General features: G+C 39.2%; 1 pseudogene; it reads left to right on the forward strand.

Annotated features, from left to right (window-relative positions):
• The first annotated feature begins 276 nt into the window (after positions 1-276).
• LOC124096875 (palmitoyl-protein thioesterase ABHD10, mitochondrial-like) lies at positions 277-1,186 on the forward strand (annotated as a pseudogene).
• Positions 1,187-24,475: the final 23,289 nt, after the last annotated feature.

Genomic DNA, 24,475 nt, shown 5'->3' on the forward strand with positions numbered 1-24,475 from the left:
ATCAGAAGGAAATTGTGTGCTTATACCCTTAGGATGATTTTTAGGCCTTTCTTTAGAAGGGCCTAAAAAAGCAAAAGTGATAACTAAAAGATTTATGTAATTTGAAACTTCTGTACTACAAAAATAGCCTCCAAAATTGAAGTTTATCTTACTTGCAAAAAAATAGAAGAATTGGCCCTGAGAATAATAATGTGTATTAAAACTAACTCCAATAAACCCACTAAGCAAAGGAGAAACGAGCCAATAGAAAAATTGGGCTGAGGGACAGCTGGGAAGATGGCGGGTGTGGGCTTGACTACTGTGGCTGCCTGGGTACCCTGTTGGAGCTGGGGCTGGGCAGCTGTCTCCTTTGGTCCCACACAGTGACCTCAGCTTGTTACATCCATGAAAGCCCCAGAGGGCACCCTGGGGGCTCCCAGTTTGCAGACAGAAGACATCAGTCTCTTCCCTTAATCGACTAGACCTCCCCAAACTTAAAAGCTTTGGCCTTTTAGCTTATAAGAGGCTTTATCTTTTATTACCTTTATCCCTGGCTATCTTTCTAATATGAATGGTACAAAAGTATTGGCAATGGAGGAGTTTTGCAAATCTCTAGGTCATGACTGTATAAGGTTTGATTACTCAGGAGTTAGAGATTCAGATGGTAAATTAGAAGAATTCACAGTGAGGAAACAGAAAAGATGTTCTTTCCATATTTGATGAATTAGCTGTAGGACCACAGATACTAGTTGGATCTAGCCTTGGTGGATGGCTTAGGCTTCATGCTGCAGTTGCATGACCTGATAAGGTCATGGCTCTTATTGGTGTAGCTATAATCGCAGATGGCCTGGTGATGAAGTTTAATCAGCTTCCTGTTGAGGTAAAAAAAGGAAGTAGACATAAAAGGTGTGTGGTCTAAGCCATCAAAATACCATGAAAAAGGATTTTATCACATTCAATAGTTTCATTAAGGAAGCAGAATATCATTGTTTGTCACACAGTTGGATTCCTGTGAACTGCCCTACAAGATGGCTCCATGACATGAAGGATGACATCATACCTTGACATACATCCATGCAGGTTACTGACTGAGTAGTCAGCAAAGATGTAAATGTCATCCTCCAAAATCACAGTGATCATAGAAAAAGCGGACATTCAACTTCTTGTTGACACTATTGATGACTTGATTGATAAGCTTTTGACATAGTTCACTAGAATCACATTTTAATAGGTATGTAAATTGTTCAGAAGATTGAAAGAGATACAGCAAATCAAAGACTCTGAGACTGTAGGTTTTACCCTCTCACCTCTATTTTGTAAATATCAGCAAAGTATTTATTTATTTTTATTTTTTGGTGGTACTGGGTATTGAACCTGGGGCCTTGTGCATACAAAGCAAGCAATCTACCAACTGAGCTATATCCCCAACCCAAAGTATTTATTTAATGACGTCTTTGTACAAATAATAAAATTTTAAAATAAAATTTTAAAAGATAAATAAAGGACTGGGGATGTAGCTTATAGATAGAGTGTTTCTAGGTTCGATATCCAGTATCACCACCACACACACACACAAAAAAATGTGTATTTCTAGGCACATATTGTAGCAGAAGTACTGGCTGCTGTTTAGAAAAATTTCTCCTTCCTTCAATCTTTTAATGTTTTTCCATTAAAATATTTCCTTTTTTAATTCAAGAGATATTTACTTTTCTTGTGAATATGTTAGCCTTGCCAGTTCTTATGTTCTATTATAAATAAAACTTGAATATTTTGGTTTTTTTGTTTGCTACCTTAAAAAAAATGGGCTGAGATTTCCGTGAAAAGAAAGAAAACAAATAGTTGGTAATCACATGAAAAAGTATTCAATCTTTCTTAAATCAGTGAAATACAAATTAAAATGAGGAAAATTTTTTTCTTTCAAAGATTGGCTGAAACTTCAAAGATTCATGACACTCTAAGCATTGGTGGGAGTATATGAATTTATGTAGATACTTTGGCAAATCTATTGAAATTAAATGTACACTCTGACTCAGAAATTCCACTTCTCCACACCTATCCTACAGAAACACATGTGTACACCAGGAAACTTGACAAATATTTTTATTGCAGCATGTGTTGAAATGGAAAAACTTGGAAACCAGCTTAGTACTAGATTAAAAATATAGAATATATGATGCAGTACTATGCAGCAGTTTAAAAATAGAGTAGCCAGGTGCCACTGTGCATGCTTATAACCCCAGCTACTCAGGATGCTGAGGCAGGAGAATTGCAAATTTGAGGCCAGCCTCAGTAACTTAGCAAGAACCTGTCCCAAAATAAAATTTTAAAAGTAGCTCAGGGATAGAGCATTCCTAGGTTCGATACCCAGTACCACCACACACACACACACACACACACACACACACACAGCAGATTTCTAGGCACAAATATGGTTTTATCTACCAAACATAACATTGAGTAAAAAAAGCAATTTCAGAGCCAGGCACTGTGGGGCATGCCTGCAATAATCCCACCAGTTTGGGAGGCAGAGGCAGGAGTATCCAGAGTTCAATGCCAGCCTCAGCAAAAGCAAGACACTAAACAACTCAGTGAGACCCTGTCTCTAAATAAAATAAAAAAAATAGGGCTGGGGATGTGGCTCAGTGGTCTAGTGCCCCTGAGTTTAATCTCCAGTACCACCCCTCACACACACACACAAAAAAAAAAAAAAAAAAAAATTCCAGAGATAGATAGAATGTGATACCTACTATTTAAAGATACAAAATTACAGTTGGCTTCATGTCCACAGGCTCTGCCTCCATAAGTTCAAGCATCCTCAGATCAAAAATACTAAAAAAAAAAAAAAAAAAAAGTGGCCTCTATACTGAATATTGCAACTTTTTTCTCTTTTCTTGACATTCCCTAAACAATACAGAATAACAATGATTCACATAGCATTTACATTGTATTAGGTATTATAAGTTATCTAGATATGATTTTAAATATATGGGAGGACTGGGTGAAGTGGTACATGCCTGTAATTCTAGTGCCTCAGAAGCCTGAGGCAGGAGGATCACAAGTTCAAGATCAGCTTGGGCAACACAGTGAGACCCTGTCTCAAAATAAAAAGAAAAGAAAAAGGGATGAGGATATAGCTCAGTAGTAAAGTGTACCTGTGTTCAATACCCAGTACCTAAATAAATAAATAAATAAAGTTTATGGGGGGATGTGTACAGGTCTATGCCCTTTTACCTAAGGGATGGGAGTATGCATGGATTTTATTCTTGGAACCAATCTCCCATGAATACAAAGGAAGGAATATGAATGTTTTCTTAAGAAATATTTACATGTATATGAATGTAGAGAAAGAAATATTATAAAGATCTGCACCAACAGTTTCCAGTAATTATATCCAGATACCTAGGAATAGGAGTAAGAAGGAGTAGCAGTGATCAGAGCCCTATTAGACTTCTTATCTATCATGTTTCAAATTTTACAAGAAAAAATGTAAACTTATATTGTTTATGTTGTGAAAATAATTTGAAATTTAAAATTAAATGCTTAACATTACAGAAAGAAAAGTACCACATGATCTCACACTCATGCAAAATCTGAAAAGGTTGATCTCCTAGAAGCTGAGAGAGGGGGTAGGGAAAGGTGGAGAGAAGATCATCAACGGTGCAAAGTTTCAGTGAGGAGCAAGAAATTTTGGTGTGTTATTGCACTAGGGTGACTATAGATAACAATAAGTCACTGTGCATTTCAGGAAAACTAGGCAAAATGCAGGGGATGTGACTCAGTGGAGAAGCACTTGCCTACCCTATTTGAGGCCTTGAGTTGAATCACCATTACTGCAAAAATTAAAATTAGAAAAAAAAAAGTTAGGCCAAAAGGTTTTGAATGTTTACAGAAATGATAAATGTTTGAAGAGATAAATTTATGTAAAATGATTTCAACATTACACAATGTATATAGGTGTAAGACATCATATGGTATCCCATTAATATGTGCAACTTTTATGTTTTTATGTATCAGTTAAAAAGTAAACTTAAATAAAAAATTAAATGTGTCATAAGTTATTACTTAGCAATAAGAAGAAATGAACTCTGCTGGGCATGGTGGTACACAACTATAATCCCAACAATTCAAGAGACTGAGGCAGGAGGATCACAAGTTCAAGGTTAGCATCAGCAACTTAGCAAGACCCTGTCTCGAAATAATAATAATAATAATAATAATAATAATAATGGATTAGGGTATCTCTGGATTCAAAACCCAATACCACAAAATAAATAAATAGAAATAAAGGACTGAGAAAAAAAATAAAGGGCTGAGACTGTAGTTGAGTAGTATAGCCCTTGCCTAGTATGCACAAGGTCTTGGGTTTGAATCTCAGTGCTGAAAAAAAGAAAAAAAGAAAGAATGAATTACTGATACACACATGGTCATGAATGAATCCTACAAATGTTATAGTAAATAATGGAAGCCAGAAACAATACAATGCCCTCCAGATAGGTCCAGGCAGATGAACTTCTAGAACAGGCTAAATTAGTCTAGTGAAAAAAAAAAAAATCCAAGCTATGGTTTCTTCTGAGGGTGAACATGACTGACTGGTGAGCGGCAGTAGATAGAAAGAAAGATACTGGTCACAGGAGTGAAACCAAGTGTTACAATTTTCCATTTATGGAGTCTAGGGGTGTAGCTCACTGGTAGAGCACTTGCCTAGCATGTACAAGGACCTAAGTAAATCCCAGCACTGCAAAAAATAAATAACTCCAGATGTAACTCATGCATTTAAATATATAAATTTAACCTCAACGAGTAAACAAAATTAAGTGTCTAGTGTTGTGTCTATCGTGATAAACTGTTTTAGAAATCCATTTTGTGCAAAATTAACAGTTCCCCATCAAACATGCTCATCCTTTAATTCCATGCACCCAGGAATAGAATAAAATGATCTACCATTCACCCAGGACTCCACCTGAGAGTGGCCAGGCAGCCATGGCCACACACAGGAACATGTTCAACCAGGACAGTGAAGTGTTAAAGTTGTTCAGTGTGAGCTGCTGGCCTCAGCTTTGTGAAGAATGAGTCCTGATGCTTCCAGGCCATCCCCAGACAGAGGAGAGGAAGCCTGGGTGAGTCACCTGCTGAGCTGACGAGTCAGCATGTGTTTAGTGTCCAGGAATCAGTTTACAGAGGTGAGAAGCAGAAACAAAAAGAAAAATATTGTTACAACTTCATTAGATCGATTGAAGATACAGCGGTGGTTCCTCATCAGCGTCAGAGGTAGGTGGCATGGACACCCTGGGGATTCAGCCTGTCCCTGACATGAGGGACTGTGGGGCAAACCATGGAATAGCTTCCAGGCCAGAGGGTTAAGGGAGCTAGGGAGGCCAGAGCACCTTTTAAGAGCCATCCACCTTTTAAGCCTAAACTGGTGGCTACTCTCTCCATTCCTCACCATCCCTTAAGACTCATTAAGTAATTGATTAAATAGTTGATCCTAAGTGTTGGAGGACAGGGTCCAAATCTATGCAGGAACTTATCTTTTAAAAATATTTTTATTGTGGTGAAAAGCACACAGTCATGTACCATATAATGATGAATTGCATATGTGATAATGGCCCCATAATGACATCATAGTCATCTTAGTTTGCATAAGTACATCTTACATTGTTCACACAATGACAAAATTGCTTAATGACACATTGAAACAATGCATCCTCCTCATAAGTCATGTATAACTGAATAACATAAAATTCGCTATTTTAACCATTTTAAGTGTACAATTCAGAGGCACTAAGGGCATCTGCAATATTGCACAACCATCACCATTATTTCCAAAACTTTTTCATCATTTCAATTTGTGGGCACTTTTTAACTCCCTTGACTTGCAAAATGATAATTCCATAATTGAATGTTGGAACTAAAAAGAACTTGGAGATTATCTCTAATCCCTGCATATGTATGAATAAGGAAATTGATATTCATCAAAGTTTTACTCAAGATTGCAAAGCTAGGTGATGCTCAGTCACCAGGGAGCTTTCTACCATGCACTCTATTCATTCTGTCCCAGCTCTTTCCAACTACCAGATGAATTAGCCTAAATGCAGACACCATCATGTCAAATGCCTATCAGGACCTAAAAGGCAGACATTCAGTTGGTAAATGAGTTAGTATGCCTAATAACCTGGAGGGATTAATAAATCCCCCTATCTAAGTAAGCCGACTTTATCTTATTATTGCCACGTAGATTGTCAGATTTTTAAAGAAAAGCAAAAAAAAATAAAATAAAATAAAATCTGTGAATGGAATGTCTTACTATTAAACCGGGGAGGGGCATATTTGGAGGCTGTAGTGTTTAATTTTATGAGCCAATTTGACTGAGCCACAGGGAGTCCAGATATTTTCTCAAACATTTTTCTGGGTGTTTGTTATGGTTTAGATATAAAATGACCCCCAAAAGCTTATGTGTGAAGCAATACAAGAATTTTCAGAGGTAAAATGATTAGATCATGAGAGTTGTAACCTAATCAGTAGATTAATCCACTTATATGGATTAATTGGGTGGTGACTGTAGGCAGGGAGGGTGTGGCTAGAGGAAGTAGGTTGCTGGGGACTAGACTGGGATTTATATTTTGTCGCTGAGGAGCAGAGCTCTCTCTCCCTCTGCTTTCTGGCTGTCGTGAACGGAGCTGCTTCCCTTTGCCACGCCCTTCTGCCATGATGTTCTGCCTTATCTCAGACCCAGAACTGTAGAGTCAGCAGACCATGGGCTGACATCTTAAGCCAAAACAAACTTTTCCTCTGGAAGTTGTTCACTTCAGGTCTTTTGGTCATGGTGAGGCAAGGCTAACTAAAACAGTGTTTCTGTGAGGGTTATTTTTGGATGAGCTTGCTTTACATTGAAATTGATAGACTGAGTAAAACAGATGAATGGGGCTCATCCAATAGTTGAAAGTCTGAATAGAACAAAACAAAAAGGCTGGCTCTCCCCAGAGGAAGAGAGAATTTTTCTGCCCAACAGCCTTCAAAGTGGGTTATTGAATTTTCCCTGTCTTCTGACTTGAAATAAAATGTGAACTGTGAGTCTTGAGCCTTCTCAAGACTTTGGACTGGAACTATACCATCTGCCTTCCTAGTTCTCAGGTCTTCTAGCTTGGACTAGATCTACCCCACCAGCTCTCCTGAGCATCAGTGCCCTGTGCAGATTTGGGGGGTTTATCTGACTCCATAATCAGGTAAGCCCAACTTTATAATAAATATCTTCCTGTACACATATATGTGGTTTTGTTTCTCTGGAGAACTCTGAGAGTCCAAGACAGTTCATGGTCAATATTCAGATGCCTAAAGCCCCAGAAATTCAAGTGCTTGAATTTCTGTATAAGAATCACTAAAGATCTGTGACTTCTCAGTCCCTGGCATGTAATAGACAAGGGATAGATGGTTATTGCATAAACAAATTAACATATCATGAATTAACTCCATCACATTTTCTTGACAGGCTAGAACATTGGAGGTGTTCAGGAAAAGTCTTTAGAAAAAAATTATGTACTTGTGGGAAGTTGGGCAGTTGACCTATCAAATTTACTTACCCATTCATTGATTCATTAATTCACTGACATGTTAATCATATGCACTATATCAAGCACTCAGTTAGATATTGGATATATAAGAAACAAGAATATAAGCCAGACCTAGTGGCACATGAATGTGATCCCAACAACTTGGGAGGCGTGAAGATTGCAAGTTCAAGGTCAGCCTCAGCAACTTAGTAAGACCCTGTCTCAAAATTAAAATAAAAAAGGAAGGATCTAAGGGTATAGCTCTGTGGTAGAGCACCTCGGGGCTCCATTCCCAGTACCAACAAATAAAAAAAACAATAATCCACAGTACCAAAATATTTTTTTAAAAACACAAGATACACTGTCCATGCCCTTTAGGAATTCACAGAAACAATTATGAAATGTGTGGTAACTGTAACAGGAAAAATCATGCCTGCAAGAATGGTGGCTCATGCAGTTGTGATAGAAATGTACAGGTAGGAATGTGTTCCCCTTGGGAAAAGTGGAAGAATGGGGAGTGAGGATGAGGAACAGCAGCTTACAATGACAGGCTGCCTATGGAGGTGGTGATGGTTACTCCAACGTTCCACCTTCTTCTTGTCTATATTAGTAATGCTGCTGGTGAGCCATGATAAACCTAATTGCTCAATTAAGCTCTTAATGCACTGCCTGGTGACCACACGTACCTCTAAAACCTTATGTTTTGTCTCTCTTTTAATAATCCAAAGTAATAGCTACTGAAGCATATTGTGACTTATTTATATGGGTGCTTACCATCCTATTCTCTCATTTTCAAAAGTGAACCTCAGAAATAAGAAAATCGTGGAGAACCGATCAAAGAAATATTATACAATGGAATATCTTACAGACATTTAAAAGAGTTTTTAATGAAAATATACTTACATGGATAAATGTTCAAAATGTAAACTTTGAAAAGAATAAAAAAATGTTTAATGTCAGAGTTAAAAATATAGAGAGAAATTAGTTTGCATAAGCAAAAGAGTGAAATGCTTATGTAAATGTTAACAGTGGATTTTTTAATGTTGTGAATGTTCCAGATATTTAAGTTTTTCCCTACATTTCTTCATTTTCCAAACTTTTAATGATCATTACTTTCTCAGTTCAAAGAAAAAGGCTATTTTGCAATGTTATTTTGAACAAATTTGGGTTATCCAAACAGTCAATTTAAATGTAAAGTGTCCCCGAACTGCCATCCTAAATCTATAAGCCAAAGAAGTAATACCTTGGTCTTAGGAGTGTACAAAATGTGCCACCCCCATCCCTTGGTTATACCCAATTGGTTCATAGATGGCATCTAACCCAAACTTGGTCAATCAGATTATATTTCTTGGAAATTTGGAGATTAAAATAATTCCCAAATCAAGTATCCTTTTGAATGGAAGAGAGGTAAATGCAAGAGTGGCAAGGTGACTATTTTTCTGCCTTGTGGACTAAAGAAAAGAGAGAATTGCCAATGTGCAGAGATAAAGAGGAAGGGGAAGAGCACAAAGACACTGCTGAATTCCTGTGGCATATGTGACCTACCTAACATCCATCTTGAGACCCAGAGATCTACACTTAAATTCTGAGATATCTATATGCCCTATAAGAAATTTTCTCCTCCTCCTCCTCTTCCTCCTCTTCCTTTTCTTCTTCTTCCTTTTTTTTTCTTAATTGGAATCAATTTAACTTTTAGCTTTTGCTTTTTGAAGCCAGCAGGTCTATTAATACAAATGTCCCTGGGAGCATAAGGACAGAACCCTAGCTCACTAAGATTCTAATCTGGGAGGACAAGGACTGCATGTCCCCATGCAATTCTCCATCACTTAGTCCAGCTTTGAACATATTGGAGCATATGGCTAGTTTTTGATTAAAGCTCACTGACTGATAGACTGGAAGAATGAATGGAGACTTGCTGTGCCTGTACGTTTCCTTGCCTGGTATTCCTATTTAATAATGAGAAGGAATGGATCAGAGTTGTGAAAAGGACAGTTCTGGGTGCCTCTCCATTTCCTCTCACAGGAGAAGTACTAATAAAGGTGGCCTGGGAAAATGTCAGCTTTTGTTAAATTCTGTAATCTCATTGGCACTCAAATTCACTTGTAATTAAAGGTTAAGTGTAGCTGAAAAACCTCTCCTTCATCACTTAGGAGCAAAGAGCTATGTTGGAAAAAGTGACATATAAATGTAACCAAATAACACTTTCTACAATGGAGCCTTCCTTTGTTTAGGCATTTGAGAGCCATAATGTGTGCAGCTTGCAGCCAGGTCAGTGTCTATTTTAAATGTCACGGTGAGTTAGAGAGAAAAAGTGCAGTGTCACTTCAATTGAGTCTTTTCTCCCACGGCAATGGGACAAAGTATGAATGGTATATAAATAGGGTCACTTGTGAAAGTTCTGGGTGTTTTGAAATGATGAAATCAGGTCAGATTTCTAAAGTTTCCAAGAACTCCAAAATCTCACTTTGGAAACGGAACATATGTTTCAGAGTTGAGAAACCACTTCGTTAACAACATTACTGAATGTGGTATCAGCATGAAGTCTATAAGAAGTTGTCTGACCTACTAAATTTAAATAGGAGTTTTAAAAGGCTGTGGAAATTGTGTAATGAACTACCTTCAAGTTGCAATGTTGTTGCCTTTTAAAACTCAGTGTTCACTCCCCTTACCTATGAAATGCACCCTGACTCCTCCATCTGCACTCCTAATTACCTGTTTCCTGCTTTTCTTTTCTTTCTTTCTTTCTTTTTTTTTTTTTTTTTTTTTGAGTTGGGGTATTGCTATGAGCCCAGGTAGCCTCAAGTTCCTGGGTTCAAACCATCCTCTACCTCTACCCACTAAGCAGCTGGGATTACAGATGTGTGCCACTGCACCAGCTATGCTGCCTCTTTTTAATCCGAGCTCTTATCATCTTCTAACACATTGTCATATTACTTCTTATAATTTTCCTTTTGCAGCTATTGAAATATAAATTACTTGAGGACAGACATTATTTTTATTTTTGTTCATCGATGTATCCTCAAAACCTAGAACAGTATCGGCATTATAATAAATTTTTGCTGTTGAATTATCCTACTACAATAGAGTTCATTTTACACAGGCCCTTACTTGCCCATCAATTAGATGCCAATCCTTATTCTTTTGGTACAGTAGGAAAGAGATAACAACCCCCAAATAAATTAGGATAATAATCACAGCTAAGAATAATGAGTGCTCACTCGATGCCACATGTAAGTAGATAACTTAATTCTCACAAAACCCCCATGAGATGGGTGTTATACATGTGCAGAAGCTGAAGCAGAGAAGTTCAAGACCATATCCAGTGTCATACAACCTCTGAGAGGCAGAGTTGATATTAGAACACAGACAATTTGGAACCAGAGTCTGTAGTCTTCCCTGCCTCCTCTCTATGCCTCTGAAAAGCACATGCATTCAGGAACGAAAGGCATTCTGGAGTCTAGGTGCTAGACATATCATGACCAGGATTTGCTGAAGGCGAAAATAGCCTCTTAGCATCATCCCCAGTGCATTAAAAGAGTATTCAGAATTTTTTTCCATTCATAGAATTTTTAAAGGTCAAGTTAGTAAAGATTTATTTTGATATGTTGACATTGATTTTCTTACTGGTAGGGGGAGAAAACTGTTTTCCTCAGCATTCACCTATATTATTCCTATATTTCCTTCAATAAATTATTTTCCCAAATCAAATTCTTGCTTTAATTTAGTTAGTAAGGTTTGTACCAATGGGGAAATGCATTTTTAAGGGGAACTCTTTAATTTAGTAGTATTAGTAGTAATAATAATACTAAATTGAATAAATATCATGAAACAACTAACTGAATATACCTTGGAAGTATTTTTTGGCTATGAGGGTAAAGTGGTGTACTGTGCCTGGCAAAACATATTTCTGCAAAGTGAAAATTGGTCTTTCCAGTACCATTTGGATATTTTTCTTGCTACCCTAGTGGGAGATTTTATATAGTTCTTTCCTTCTGTGTTCATCTTCCCCAATGATTAAAAATTTAAATAAGTTTGCCAGTAGGCCTGCTTGACAGCTGTTGTTCCTATTAAGTAAAGTGCATCTTTAGAGCATTCCATTCACTGCTAAGTGGAAAGAATTTTAAAGAAAAATAACCCAAATTTCTGGAGGACTTTACACACGATTCAAGTGAAAGCTAAAATGCAATGGATTCGTTGTGAATGCATCTTATCGTGATGTGCAAAAACCTCAAGTCTAATTATAACTTTGTGATTCAAACTTCTTTAGCCGTCGAGAGTCCAACTGAGATAGCAACTGTTGTCCCTTTCCTGGTGCCTCCCAAAATTCTGAATTCACCAAGGGCAAAGTCAAAGTGAAAAACTCTGTTACCTCAACACTTGGTCCCTGTGAAACTTCTATAATGTGATAGAGCTGGGTTATTGTTTGACAATATTGAAGGCAGGTAAGTGGGATTATATGGCCTCTTTATAATCTGTTGTCACCTTTATCAGAGGAATAAGAAGTGTTGCTTCATCTTCAGGGGGGTCACTATAAGGGACATAGAAATTATCTAAACAGTGCTCCTTTATCTGAGCTCCTAAAATACAAGTACTATACAATTACTACTTAGAAAAAAATGATCACATTCTTATCAGATAAAGCTAGTGTTTTCATTTGTCACTTATATTTAAGGCTTTATATAAAGAAAGTATTCATTTCTTAAACTCTGGAATTGGCTACTCAGCTGGGCTGGTTAATTATGAATCACCTAGAGAGATTTTTAAACCATCGGAGTCCATATGGGCGTGGTGTGCGACTGAGGAGGCTGAGGCAGGAGGATAACAAGTGCAAGACCAGCCTCAGCAACTTAGAAAGACTCTGTCTCAAAATTTAAAAAATAAATAAATAAAAAAGGATGGGATGTGGTTCAGTGGTTCAGCACCCCTGGGTTTTATCTCCAGTGCCAAAAATTATTTTAAAAATTTTAAATGCAGAATCTTAGGGCCCACTCTCAAATATTCTGATTCCATAGGCAAGGGTCTAGGAATTAGGATTTCTAAGAATATGCCCAACTGGGTTTGGATGTGTAACATGAACAAGGATATTCATATGGTCTTCTTATAGATCCCTAGTGCCTAGTCACTTCTAACCCTGTAAGCAATATAAGAATTGTCTTACTTAGCATTATACTTCCTTCAATGTCCAGATCATAAAAACTCATTGAGTTCATTTGCAATAAATTGCTTTGACAGGGGGAAGTTGTACCTGACAGTGAATATGTAGTCATAGGAAAGCTTCATCCCCTCTGCAAATTAATTGGCCTCTGGCATAAAGCAATCTGTTAGGTAGGTGGGGCAGTTATTCTCCAGCCTTATCAACCCTGTGCAGAAGAGTTTGGACCTGAGAGGCAGACTGACCTGGGTATAGGCATTGTCTCTGACCTTGACTATCCGTGCACTTTACCTGTTTCACCCTGTTTCCTCACTGTAAGTGAGCAAGATACCAACCATATAAGATAAATAGGATTAAGTGAGAAAATATATATTAAGTTCTTGCTACATAGAAGGTGCTAGATATATGTCAGTTGTCTACATTATATTTCCATTCTTTTGTGTGGAGTTGAAAATCATGGTTCCAGGATCAGAGTAGTGAGAGACCAGACTCTGATCCATGGATACCTTACCAAACTAATGGAGTGACTGCTGTTAACCATGGTAGAGGAGAGAGATGATTAATTGTGCACTGTCTCTCAAGGTTTGCATCCAGAAAGCATCTTTTGTTCTCATCTCATTTACTCAAGCAAGTCACAGAGCCAGACCCATCTCAAGCGAGCGTGGCTTTGGTCAACAGCACTGATGGCTTCCTTGCTTATCCAATCATAGAAGAACTGGAGGAGGGGACTCTAGGTTGAACTTCCATAAATGACTGTTGAAAAAACACTGCACAACTGAGCTGTCAAGGTTGCTGCTGCTCTGCAGAGACTGGGAAGCTGTAGCACTGTTGTCTTGAAAACAATTTTTCCTTAGGCTTTCAAGGCATATCATTAGCCTCCAAATATGCTTAAAATTAAGGATCAGGTACTGGACCTTGGCTACCACTGTCATCAAAAATTCAATGGCTTCCAGAGAGAATTGGCAGCTACACATTTTCCATCTCACAACAGTCACCTCCATCTTCCAAGTTTTACACAGCTATACCTCCTTGGTGGGAGCGAGGTCATAAACAGAAAATGAGCAGGAAGGAAGTCTGAAACATGTGGTCTTGAGATTTTCATCCTTGATTGCTTAGTAGGGCCCTACAAGGGGATTGGAATGGAGTTGAACGACACTTCTGATGTTATTTGCCACTTGCATAATAATCCTTTATTCTTTCATATCTTTATCCATCCATGTTTTCATTTGTCCTTTCATCACACACTAAAAGAATTCTTTCTAGCCGGGCATGGTGGCACATGCCTGTAATCCCAGTGGCTCTGGAGGCTGAGTCAGGAAGATCGTGAGTTCAAAACCAGCTTCAGCAACTTAATGAGGCCCTAAGCAACTCAACAAGACCCTGTCTCAATGTAAAATACAAAGAAGTGAAGAAACTTGTCAAGAAAAGAGGTAGAAATAATGATCTGGTTGGTTGTAAATTATAATCTATAGATGTTTTCTGATAGGATTTAGCAATCCACTTAATTAGATTTGGAAAAAAATTTGAAAAGGAAGGGTGTTGGAAAATGCATCTTTTTTTACACATACCACAGGAAGTACATTTTTAAAAAAATCATCCAAAATTAAATAATCTCCTTCCGGGAGAGAGGGTTGGTGCAGCAGAATACTTGAGTGGGAGTCAGAAGACACAAAGCATTTAGCAGGTTGGTTCCTTATACATAAATGCTAATTGTTATCTTTAGAGTTTTCCTACTATAAGCAGTGAAATAAATAAAAGCTTAATGAGCCATGTAAATAGCACCAGAGAGCAAGTTATAAGCCCCTTGTTCACTACTGAGAGAATGCAAAGATGTTTAGAAAATTTTAGAGCCCTGTGAATATTTATTTATTTTGTGGTGCTGGGAATCGAACCCAAGGCTTTATGCATGTTAGGCAAGCACTCTACCATTGAGCTACACCCCAACCCAAAATACCCATTCTGTTCAACGGAAAAGCACAGCTGTCCAAACACATTATTGCTCACACAGAGTCAGTCTTCCAGTTCTTCTTCTCATCCCCTTACCCCACCCACACACATCAATACCAGTTTCCGCTGCCTACTAGCATCTCTGCAGTGAATTTTAACATCAGTTATGTGGGTTTGTTTTCCTTTGGAGAAGCAAAAAAAAAAAAAAAAATTAAAAAACATTTCATCACCCATTTATTCTCTCATTTTCAACGACTTCCTTTTTTATTAGCACTTAAACATGATCAAGTCTTTCATTTAAAAAATAAACCTTCTTCTAACCCCCAACCCTGCCTCAACCATCTTCCTGGCCCTCCCCTCCCTTCATGTCCACACTGCCTGACCTGCGTTCTCTAGGAGGCTTTCCCGACCCCTCACCAAGCCCTCACCCTCAGCTCACTGTTGGGTAACTTGTTCCCACCCTCCTTCTACTAAAACCATCCTTGGCAGGGACATCACCTTTTCCCAAAATTCAATGAACACTTTTCTGTCCTTATTTTCCTTAGTCTTTCAACAGATTTAAAACAGTTGGCACGCTCCTTGCTTTTAAAAACACTCTCTTTGGCTCCCAAGACCACATATTCTCTTGATTTTCTTCCTACCTCTTGGTAGTTGATCCAAGTGCATTTAGAGATATAATAAAATGCTAAATGGGGATTTTTCTGGTGTGTCAAATTTAAACTGAAAGTAAGTAAGAAACCCCATATTCAAAAGAGAAGTATGACTCACTGAGTGGACAGATCTCACCGGGCATCCCTTAGCTCAGCTAAGGAATCATAGGAGGATTTCTTGAAAGAATTTTGCTGGCCAAATAGGGAGGGCTGTCGCATATTTTTCTCTTTACATGGAGGAGGTAAGGTTTGTGCTTCCTTACCTCAGGCCAGGTAACAACAATCTACAAATTTCAACAGCTCAACATATAAATTGCCTACTGGGCATTGATATGTGGCTAGCTCATGGAAACCCATGCCAAATGGAGTCATTATCATCACCTTGCACCCTCCTAACCCTGTTCCTCTTCAGAGTTGCTTTTTCACTTCATTACCCAAAGTGGAAATATTGATTTTTGCCCCACCTGATTCCTAAATTCTATCATCAAGTCTTATCTACCTTGCCTTCTAAGTATGTCTCAAATCTGTTCATTTTTCTCCAACCCATTGTGACTGGGTTGCTCTGAGTCATCTTCATCTCTTTTTGAAGAACTACAGTAGTCTCCAACTGGACTGTCTGCTGCTAGCCTCACTGAATTCCAATCTATTCCTTTCATTGCAACTGTAAGTGACCTTTATAAAATGATCCATTTATTCAACAAATACGTATTGCATGGCTACTGTGTGCTAGGACCTGTGCTAAGCTCTGAGGATAGGAGCAGAACACAAAATGACAGAGTCCTTGTCCTTGTGGGGTTTATTTTACATTTTAATGAGAATAAGGCAAATATTAAACAAACAAAACGATCCACAACAGGGACTAACAAAGGATTTGGAAAGCTGTAATTATGCCGTAAAGTATACTTGGAGCTTTTCGGTGTGTATATGTATGTCTGTGCTATTAATAGAAACACAATGTACTAATTTAGTGGGTTTTGGAGATGCGTTTTGCCAAAAAAAGAATGACAGATGGATTGGGGTTGTAGCTCCTGGTAGAGTGCCTACTAAACATGCCCTACGTTCAATCCCTAACACAGGAAGAAGAGAAAAAGACATAGACAAGACAAAATATAACTTGTTTACATTTTACAACCCCACAATTGAGATAAACTAAGAATTTGGGAATTTGACAACATGGAGCAGGAGGTCCTGCCAAGGCTCAGCTGTTGAGGCAACATTCCCAGTTGCCTATCACAGGCCTCACATCCCCCTCCCCATATTAATGATGACATAGTGAAATGAACCACATGCAGCAAACTATAATAAGAGATGGAAAAGTCGCCAGAACTTTCTGAGGAATGAAGACTTGTTATGTTTCCTAGAGGTTTGATCATAACCAGTATAAACAGACAACAGTAGTTTTTAACATACTACTTTGTCTGGCAGCATCACTTTCTGGGAGAAATCTTGAATTAGAAAGCAAAGTTTACTTTCCTGATGGCTTTTTAAAATTAGCTCAAGTTGCATTTTGATATCTTAATGCCTGATGGCTCTCTTGCCCTTGTCAACGTAAAAGAGTTAAGCTTAACCAAGGTGAGTAAGGAAGATATGAGGTTACATTGTTCATAATTAGGCTAGGTTTGCTATGGCCATCAACAATCTCCAAACGTCAGCAGCTCAACACATGAAAGATTATTTCTTACACCAAAGTGGTGGTAAGTTAACAGAGTGGTGCTCATATCCACAAAGTCACTCAGGGGCCCAGGTGCCAGAATTCCCATCTTCTGGAATGTTGCTGGTCACTTTGTCACAAGAAGAAAGAGTGGAGAATAAAAGCACCTTTCACTGCCTCAGCCAGGAAGTGACACATTACTTCTGTTCATACTTTATTAGCTAGCGACATGGCCTAGGTTAATTAGAGGGGAGCCAAGGAGTGTAGCCTTCCTCATGCACAGGAAGGAAAAGTGAACTGGGTGATAGTGAGCTTTAGTAATGCCTACCACCTAAGTCACTTATTCAGAGAGCCCTTTCTGACCAACATTGCTCAATTCTGAACCTAAGTGAGTGTTGCTTTGACCTGCTTCCCCAGTCCCTTTCCATCCTCTCTCCTGTTAGCTGGCACACGTCATATTATTGGCTGTTACAGGTCTTGCCTTGTTGAAGCTCTCTGATGCATAGAACACTCTTGTCTTCCTCCTTCACTTTTCTAACTTCAACTTCCCTAAAGATTTCAGCTGGGAATAATTCCAAAAGTCATGGACAAAAATATAGTGTGAACCCTTCATGTCCAAGGTTTTTTTCTTACAAAATTGTTCTGAAAAGGAGCTATGGTGCAAGGTCCTAAGGGAAGACAAAGCAAGAGCCCGATATAGCTTGTTATTGTCAAAAACTAAAGGCTTTGGAAATACTTAGATAAGTGTCAAAAATGAGAGTCTAGCCCAGAGAGAATAGTCATTGGGCAAAATGTGACAAATTTGGCAGTAAGATGATCACAGTAGGGGCTAGGGATGTGACTCAGTGGTAAGAGTTTACCTGGCAGGCATGAGGATTCAATATCCAGTACCACACACACACACACACACAAATTGATCACAATAACTGGAAGATATTGAGTCTAGGGAGCCATAAGGTAAAGACTTTAAAATAATTGCTAAATGATGGTTTAAAACTAATAAATATTGAATGGATTAATGAGTTATATTTGGATACATATGGTCATTTACATGAAAATATTTATGATAGGAAGTAAACAATTGCAACTTAGGAAATAATGTTTCCTCTAAGAATTTTTAGCTTCTATGTCTCTATCAAACTTATTATAAAAAATGAATTTGAGATTCAATAGATGGATTTATATCTTTGAAGAAGAAATCACTGTCCTCCCATCATTGGTCTCTAGAGTGACTTTATTGATCTTTTCCAGGGGAACTTTTTGTCCTATCTGGCTAGTTTATGTACATTTCTGCCTGAAGGCAGGAGAATACAGCAGCACTGACTTTTTAAAACTCCTTCAGTGTATGATTCTCTAAGGTGATCATTATGAAACAATTATACTGTGTTAGAATCGATTCAGGGAAAACTTGGGGGAGCTTTGTGAATGGGTAGTTTGCAAGTGAAATATTTATGATTGCATTAAATGTGTATTTGCATCAAGGATATATGTTCCTGTAATTATAGGCACCTGGGAAGCTTTCAACAGTGTGTATGGAATTAGCACTAACCTAGTTTACTGAGGTTTTCTTTGTTGTATACTCTCTTGGAATCTTTTTCCTGTGTTAGAAATAATTTCACCAGCTGAAAAGTATATTAAGAGAAAGATCTGTGCTTATGTGAAAACCATTCTGGAACAGTCCAACTTCAAAGCTTGAGTTTCTCTTATTGGGTGAATAAAAGCAAAATGCTGCCTGTAAATGGACAACTGAGTTGAAAAGCAGAAGTAATGGAATATTACAACCAAAAAATAAGTGGAAAGGCTGGCGAGAGAACTGGTCTACCACAAAATGGAAGGATATAAAATTAGCTGAAAACAAAGACAGTTGTAGGAACACTCCTTTTGAGTGGGCATCTTAAAATGCTAATGAGTCTATGAGGAAACTCAGGTTTTAAGTAAAGAATCCTAGGAATTCAGATCCAGCAATATATTTGGGAAGGTGCAGGAAGAATGAGCTTGGAAACCCATACCTAAATCGGCTCAGAGGGGATGTGCAAATGTAGAAGCTGTGAAGGGAAGTTTGAAAAAAAAACTTGCCTGCTAAGTGAGACTAGATAATTTATGTATCGATGATGTGAAGCACCTGCTAGGTTGGCTTCAAAAGCAATAATTATCCAAGGACTATAATGCATTACTAATCAATGACAAGACTGTTCTTGTCAGGACTGAGCTAATATGATATGATCTTTAAAAGTGTGCTCTAATGCCAGATTTTAGTGTAGATTCACAAACACATCTGGAAGTGTGCCAGAGGCTGAGGACTAAAGGATAAGATGGAAGGAGACTACATAAGATGGAAAAAGAATAAAAAAGAAGAATGAACAGATATCAAAATTTACTAAGGTTGCAAGTTCAAAGCCAGCCTCAGCAACAGCGAGGAACTAAGCAACTCAGTGAGACCCTGTCTCTAAATAAAATACAAAACAGGGCTGAACAGGGCTGGGGATGTGGTTCAGTGGTCGAATGCTCCCAAGTTCCATCCTCGTTACCCGCCCTCCAAATAAAAAATTGACTAAGAACTCTAAATATCAAAATTTCCAAAACAGTTTGCCTCCGTGCAGAACTTCCAAGAAGCAAGATGCTAAGAAAAATGAGATGGGTAGAAATTTTATAGAGGAGAATTCCTGGGAAGGAAAAAGTAGAGAGGGATCAGGAGTAGGAAGGAACACCAATACAGGTCTGAACCCTGGGAAAGGGGAGAGGAAAGGAAGGAGGACGTTGTAGATAAAAACCTAGATTGCAGCACAGCCAGGTCAAAGGCAAATGCCCTATCATGGAATGTCCATTACAGCAGCCATGCACCAGGGAGAAATGATCCAGCTCTAGAACACCCACTGTGCTCAGTCATTGATGGGGAGCAGCCTGGGGGCAATCTGGCTATGGCTACAGCATGAATGCTGTTCTAGGTCAGAAAATGCAGTAGCTGAGTATGTTTTAACCAGCTCCATTTCTCACAGCAAGTTCTTTGGAAGGGAGATCTGAATGTCATGCCCACATGGCCATTGTGGTCCACCCCTTGCATCACACAGGTACATTCCCCCATGCATGTTCAGGAAGCAGTACCTGCATGGCTCCTGGGAGCCTCTCTTCCTGAGTAAGATCAACTACAACCCTAGATGCTGCAGCTGATCTCAGAACTGTAACTGCTTCTCATTGTCTCCTTCCTCCACTGTCCTTTGACATTCCCCTCACTCTCAGCTATTACCTTGGCTGTTCCTGGTGACCTAACTGGTGGTATAACTCAAAGTTTCATTTCTGAGGGATCTGACTCCTTGGTAATCATACCGTCTCACGTGTCTGTTCATGGTTATCATTGGACAATGGAGTACTAAGAAGTACCCAAGAGGATCACATTGTAGAAATATAACCCTACTTGTTCCTATTGTTCTGAGTCTATTACTCTGGCTAAAATAGTGACTTCTCTTTTTCAGCAGGTTGGTGGATATAAGGAGCCCAAACACATAGGCAGTAGGCATAGTTCATAATTAAATGAGAACTTTGTCATCCTCCTGGCTTGAATATGCTCCTCACTCCCTCTGACCTCAGAATTATGGAGACAGGAAGCCAAAAGTCCTCCGATGCGTCCCTGAGAGTGATGGCAGTGAGCCATAGCTGCTCTACCCTGTGTTCCTAAACCCATGTTTTCTTTCATTTGGAAACTCAGTAACAGATAGAAGTCTCTGCATATACTGTACCCAGTGCTTCAGAGTATTGCCTCTGAGCTGTACTTCAGCTGTGCTTCAACAAACCATCTAACACTCTACCAAGCCGGTTACTTCAGGATGGTGACGAACCGGGAAATTCCATGGCCTGGAGTCCTCTCTTGCACCTCATTCTCTTTAAAGGGGGCCCCCTGGTCAGATGCCATGTTGTGTGGGATCCTGTGTCTGTGAATCAGACTTTCTGAAAGACCTCAACATAATAATGCTATCTGAGGCTCTTAAGAAAAGGCAAACCCACCCCTAGAACAAATATCTATGCCTATAAAAATAAACCATTGGGCCCTTCCTGGACAGAAGAATCTCAATAGCATCAAATAGCATTTTGTTTCCTTGAGGAATAGTGTCTCCATGTTGGTCTCTTCTGCTGATAGAGTTTGGATGTTCTCAGGCAGAAGTAGTTAGATTACCCTGCATGAAGCTGCCATGAGTATGTGAATGGAATGGCCACCAGAGCTACCAGGGCCACCAGGGCCATTCCATTCACATGCTCATTGTGTCAATTCTCTGATGGGCATTAACATGTAAGATTAAAAATCATCTGTATTCTTGCACCTTCTACTGCAGACCTCCTCATGTCCAACGGAAGGGCAGTTAGAACTGCACAGCTCTTTTCTGCTCCAGTTTATACTCAAAGCAGGCAGACTTCCCTGTCACCCAGTGTGTAGGCATTGCAGTCTTACCTGACACGAGGTCACCTGCAGACCTCAAAGAAGTCTATCAGGTGTTGTGCGGTATTAGTCAGGGTTCTCCAGAGAAACAGAACCAGTAGGGTATATGAGGGAAGTTGGGGGAGGGATCGGGAGAGAAAGAGAAATTTATTTTGAGGATTAAGCCTTGGCTCATACAATAGTGGAAATTTGGTGGGTCCAAAGTCTGATGAGGGAGGATGGCTGGCTGGAGGCTCAGGAAGGAGTTCTAGTTCAAAGGCAGTTTGCTAGTGAGCCAGAAAGAGCAGACGTTACAGATGAAGTCAGAGGGAAGGCTGCTGGCAGAACGCCCTCTTGCTCGAGGGAAGTCAGCTTTTTTTCTACTTTGGCCTTCAATTAATTGGATGAAGCCCACCTACATTATGGAGGGCAATCTGCTTTACTTAAAGTCCACTGATTAAAATGTAAAGCTCCTTTTAAAATGCCATCACCGAAACATCCAGAAAAATATTGAACCGAATAACTAGACATCATGGCCCAGCCAAGTTAACACATAAAGTTAATCATCACAGTGGTACTAATGTCTGCTGTCATTTCTGAGATATAATATTATGTTTGATTCACAATCTTGGCTCAGGACGTGGTAGTTTCAGAGGCTTCTTCTTGGTTTTTCCAGTATGAAAGACCTTACCCCACTAGCTAAGGATCTTACGTGAGTCAAACAAGATGAGTATAAATCCTAATTTTTCACCAAGGGTAGATGAAATGACTACCAGCTGGATCCATAGAACCAGTGAGCTCACTATAAACTGGGCTGTAGACAGACTTCATATATAATTAGGCCACAAAGCCCCAGCTCTAATGGGACTAGGTATCTAACAGGACTTCACGTTTCAATGACAGCTCAATGTGTCTGTAAGTCCTCAATATGTGTGGATATACTACTTTTCCCAGTGTTTAGTCACATGAACAAATAGCTATAAGATCCTTCTGGGCAGGACAGGGGTATCACAGTTAATACTTGTCATGGTGTTGCAAGGTTCTTCTTTCTTTGGACAATCACCTCTCAGTCATTGCCTTCTGGGTGTGAAAATTTCCTCAGGAACTAAGCAATGAATCATGAATTTCTTTTTGGGAAACCACTTTCATCCTCTTGCCTGTTTCTAATTATAAATGGTAAATGGCGCTTTGATTGGCTGACCTTCTATTTTTTCCCCAGGGACTATTATATTTTATTAACTATTTCTGTCTTCTGGGTCATGACCCCTTGACAGCTATTTTAATGCTGTTGATAGTTACAATAATGGCAGCCCTCTGGCTTCTGGCGGTTAAGTATTGTTACCTGGCCTCTATCTTTTTGGGGTGCTATCATCCCTATTGTTACTAATAAACCTAACTCTGTGACACCTTCAGCCCTGCCTGCAGGGGCAGCCACTACTAAAGTTCTTAATGATGTTGATGCCTCTCTCCTCAGAACTTTCTCAATGGCCTTGGAAACTGGGGTGTTCTCTGGGCCCTGTGGTAGACATAATTCTCTCATGGAAATTCTGGCCTCACATTATGAATCCACTGCAGCATCTGTTTCCAGCCATTTTTATATTTCTTCCTCTTGCTCTCTGTCTTGACAACTTAAGAATTTCTATTTCACTCAGTATGGGCCATTACTTTCTCTAGAAAACTAACCTTATAATGATGTTAGATCCCATGACCCAAGAAAGTATTCCAAGTTAAAGAGGCTCTCTGTCTCTCACCCTTTACCTCTTATCATTTCTCAGTTTCTCATCCCTCCTTAGGAGGACATAAATAGAACGTTGAAATAACCAGCCAACACAATTATTCTCACAGATACTTGTTACGGTTTAGCTATGAAGCGTCCCCCAAAGAATCATGTACTGAAGGCTAATTACCCAATGCAGCAGTGTTCAGAGGAGGGGCTTTTGGGAAGCAATTGGATCATAAGGACCCTAACCTTATCAAAGGATTAATCCACCATGGCTGGATTAATGTTTATGTCTCCTGAGTATCAGACATCAAGTCCAAATTAGATAAGTGTTCTAAAGATGTTTTGAAGTAATCGTCTATGAAATATAAGGGAGAAAGGAGCAGGAGGAGAGATTTCAAAACACAAACCTGGTCTGACACTTATGAGATGGAAGAGGGAAGGAGAGGAGAGCATTTAGGAAGAGCCCAGTCTGCAGTGCAGCTCTAAAAACGTCTTGACCAAACAACTGGGAAGTTCCCCAACAAAGATGCCCAATAGAGGCCTCTTGTATCAGGCAGATATGGCCCAACCCTTTTACCCCATATTGTTAGGCAATGCCTAGTGAGCAGTGTGGGGAATGGGGTGGGGTGGGGAGAATGATCTCGGTATGAATGCTGTTCTGAGTGACACACCCCCACAATCAAGTGTAAGTGCAGAAGCAGGAAGAAGAGATGCCAAGGCCAGGAGGCCAGGTGGGAAATGGAAAGGGAGCCTGCCCAGAGGGCTTATGGTAGTAAGCTAGAGTGTAGAACTATCTGGGAGGAATAAGTTCCCAGGTTCTATTGCACTGCAAGGTGACTACAGTTAACAATATTATATTGTATACTTCAAAATACTAGAAAAGAGTTTTTGAATGTTCTCATCACAAAAAAACTAATGAATGTTTGAGGTTATGGATATGTTAATTGTCCTGTTTTCATCATTACACAATGTATACATGTATCAAAATATCACATTGTATCCACAAATATGTACAAGTATTACCTGTTAATTAAAAATATTAAAGTAAAGCTGTGTGCAATGCCTCCTTTATTGACATGTGTCTGTTTCAGAGGGGACGATGGCCAGCATCTTTTTTGGGGGGGTTCTTCCTGCCCAGGGGAGTCCAAGCTACCCTAAAACTTACAATCTCAGGTAATTAATCAGTAAAAAAAGCACAAATACTCAGAAATATATTTACAGAATGCAAAGACCTTGATAGATCTAGTCCACATGGGTTCTGGAACCAGACAAAGTCAAGATGGCTCTGATGGTTTATTTAAGGGAATACATCAAAGGCAGGGATAAGGTTTCAAGGGTGGAGTCTTGCTTTGTGATGTCTTGCAATCAGGAGGTTCATTGACATCTTGGCAGGTCACACCCATCTCAGGTGCTATGTA

The sequence above is a fragment of the Marmota monax genome, unplaced genomic scaffold, assembly GCF_021218885.2.
Source record: "Marmota monax isolate L192 unplaced genomic scaffold, Marmota_monax_Labrador192_F-V1.1 WCK01_AAM20220418_F8-fsc00023, whole genome shotgun sequence".
Lineage (NCBI taxonomy): Eukaryota > Metazoa > Chordata > Mammalia > Rodentia > Sciuridae > Marmota > Marmota monax.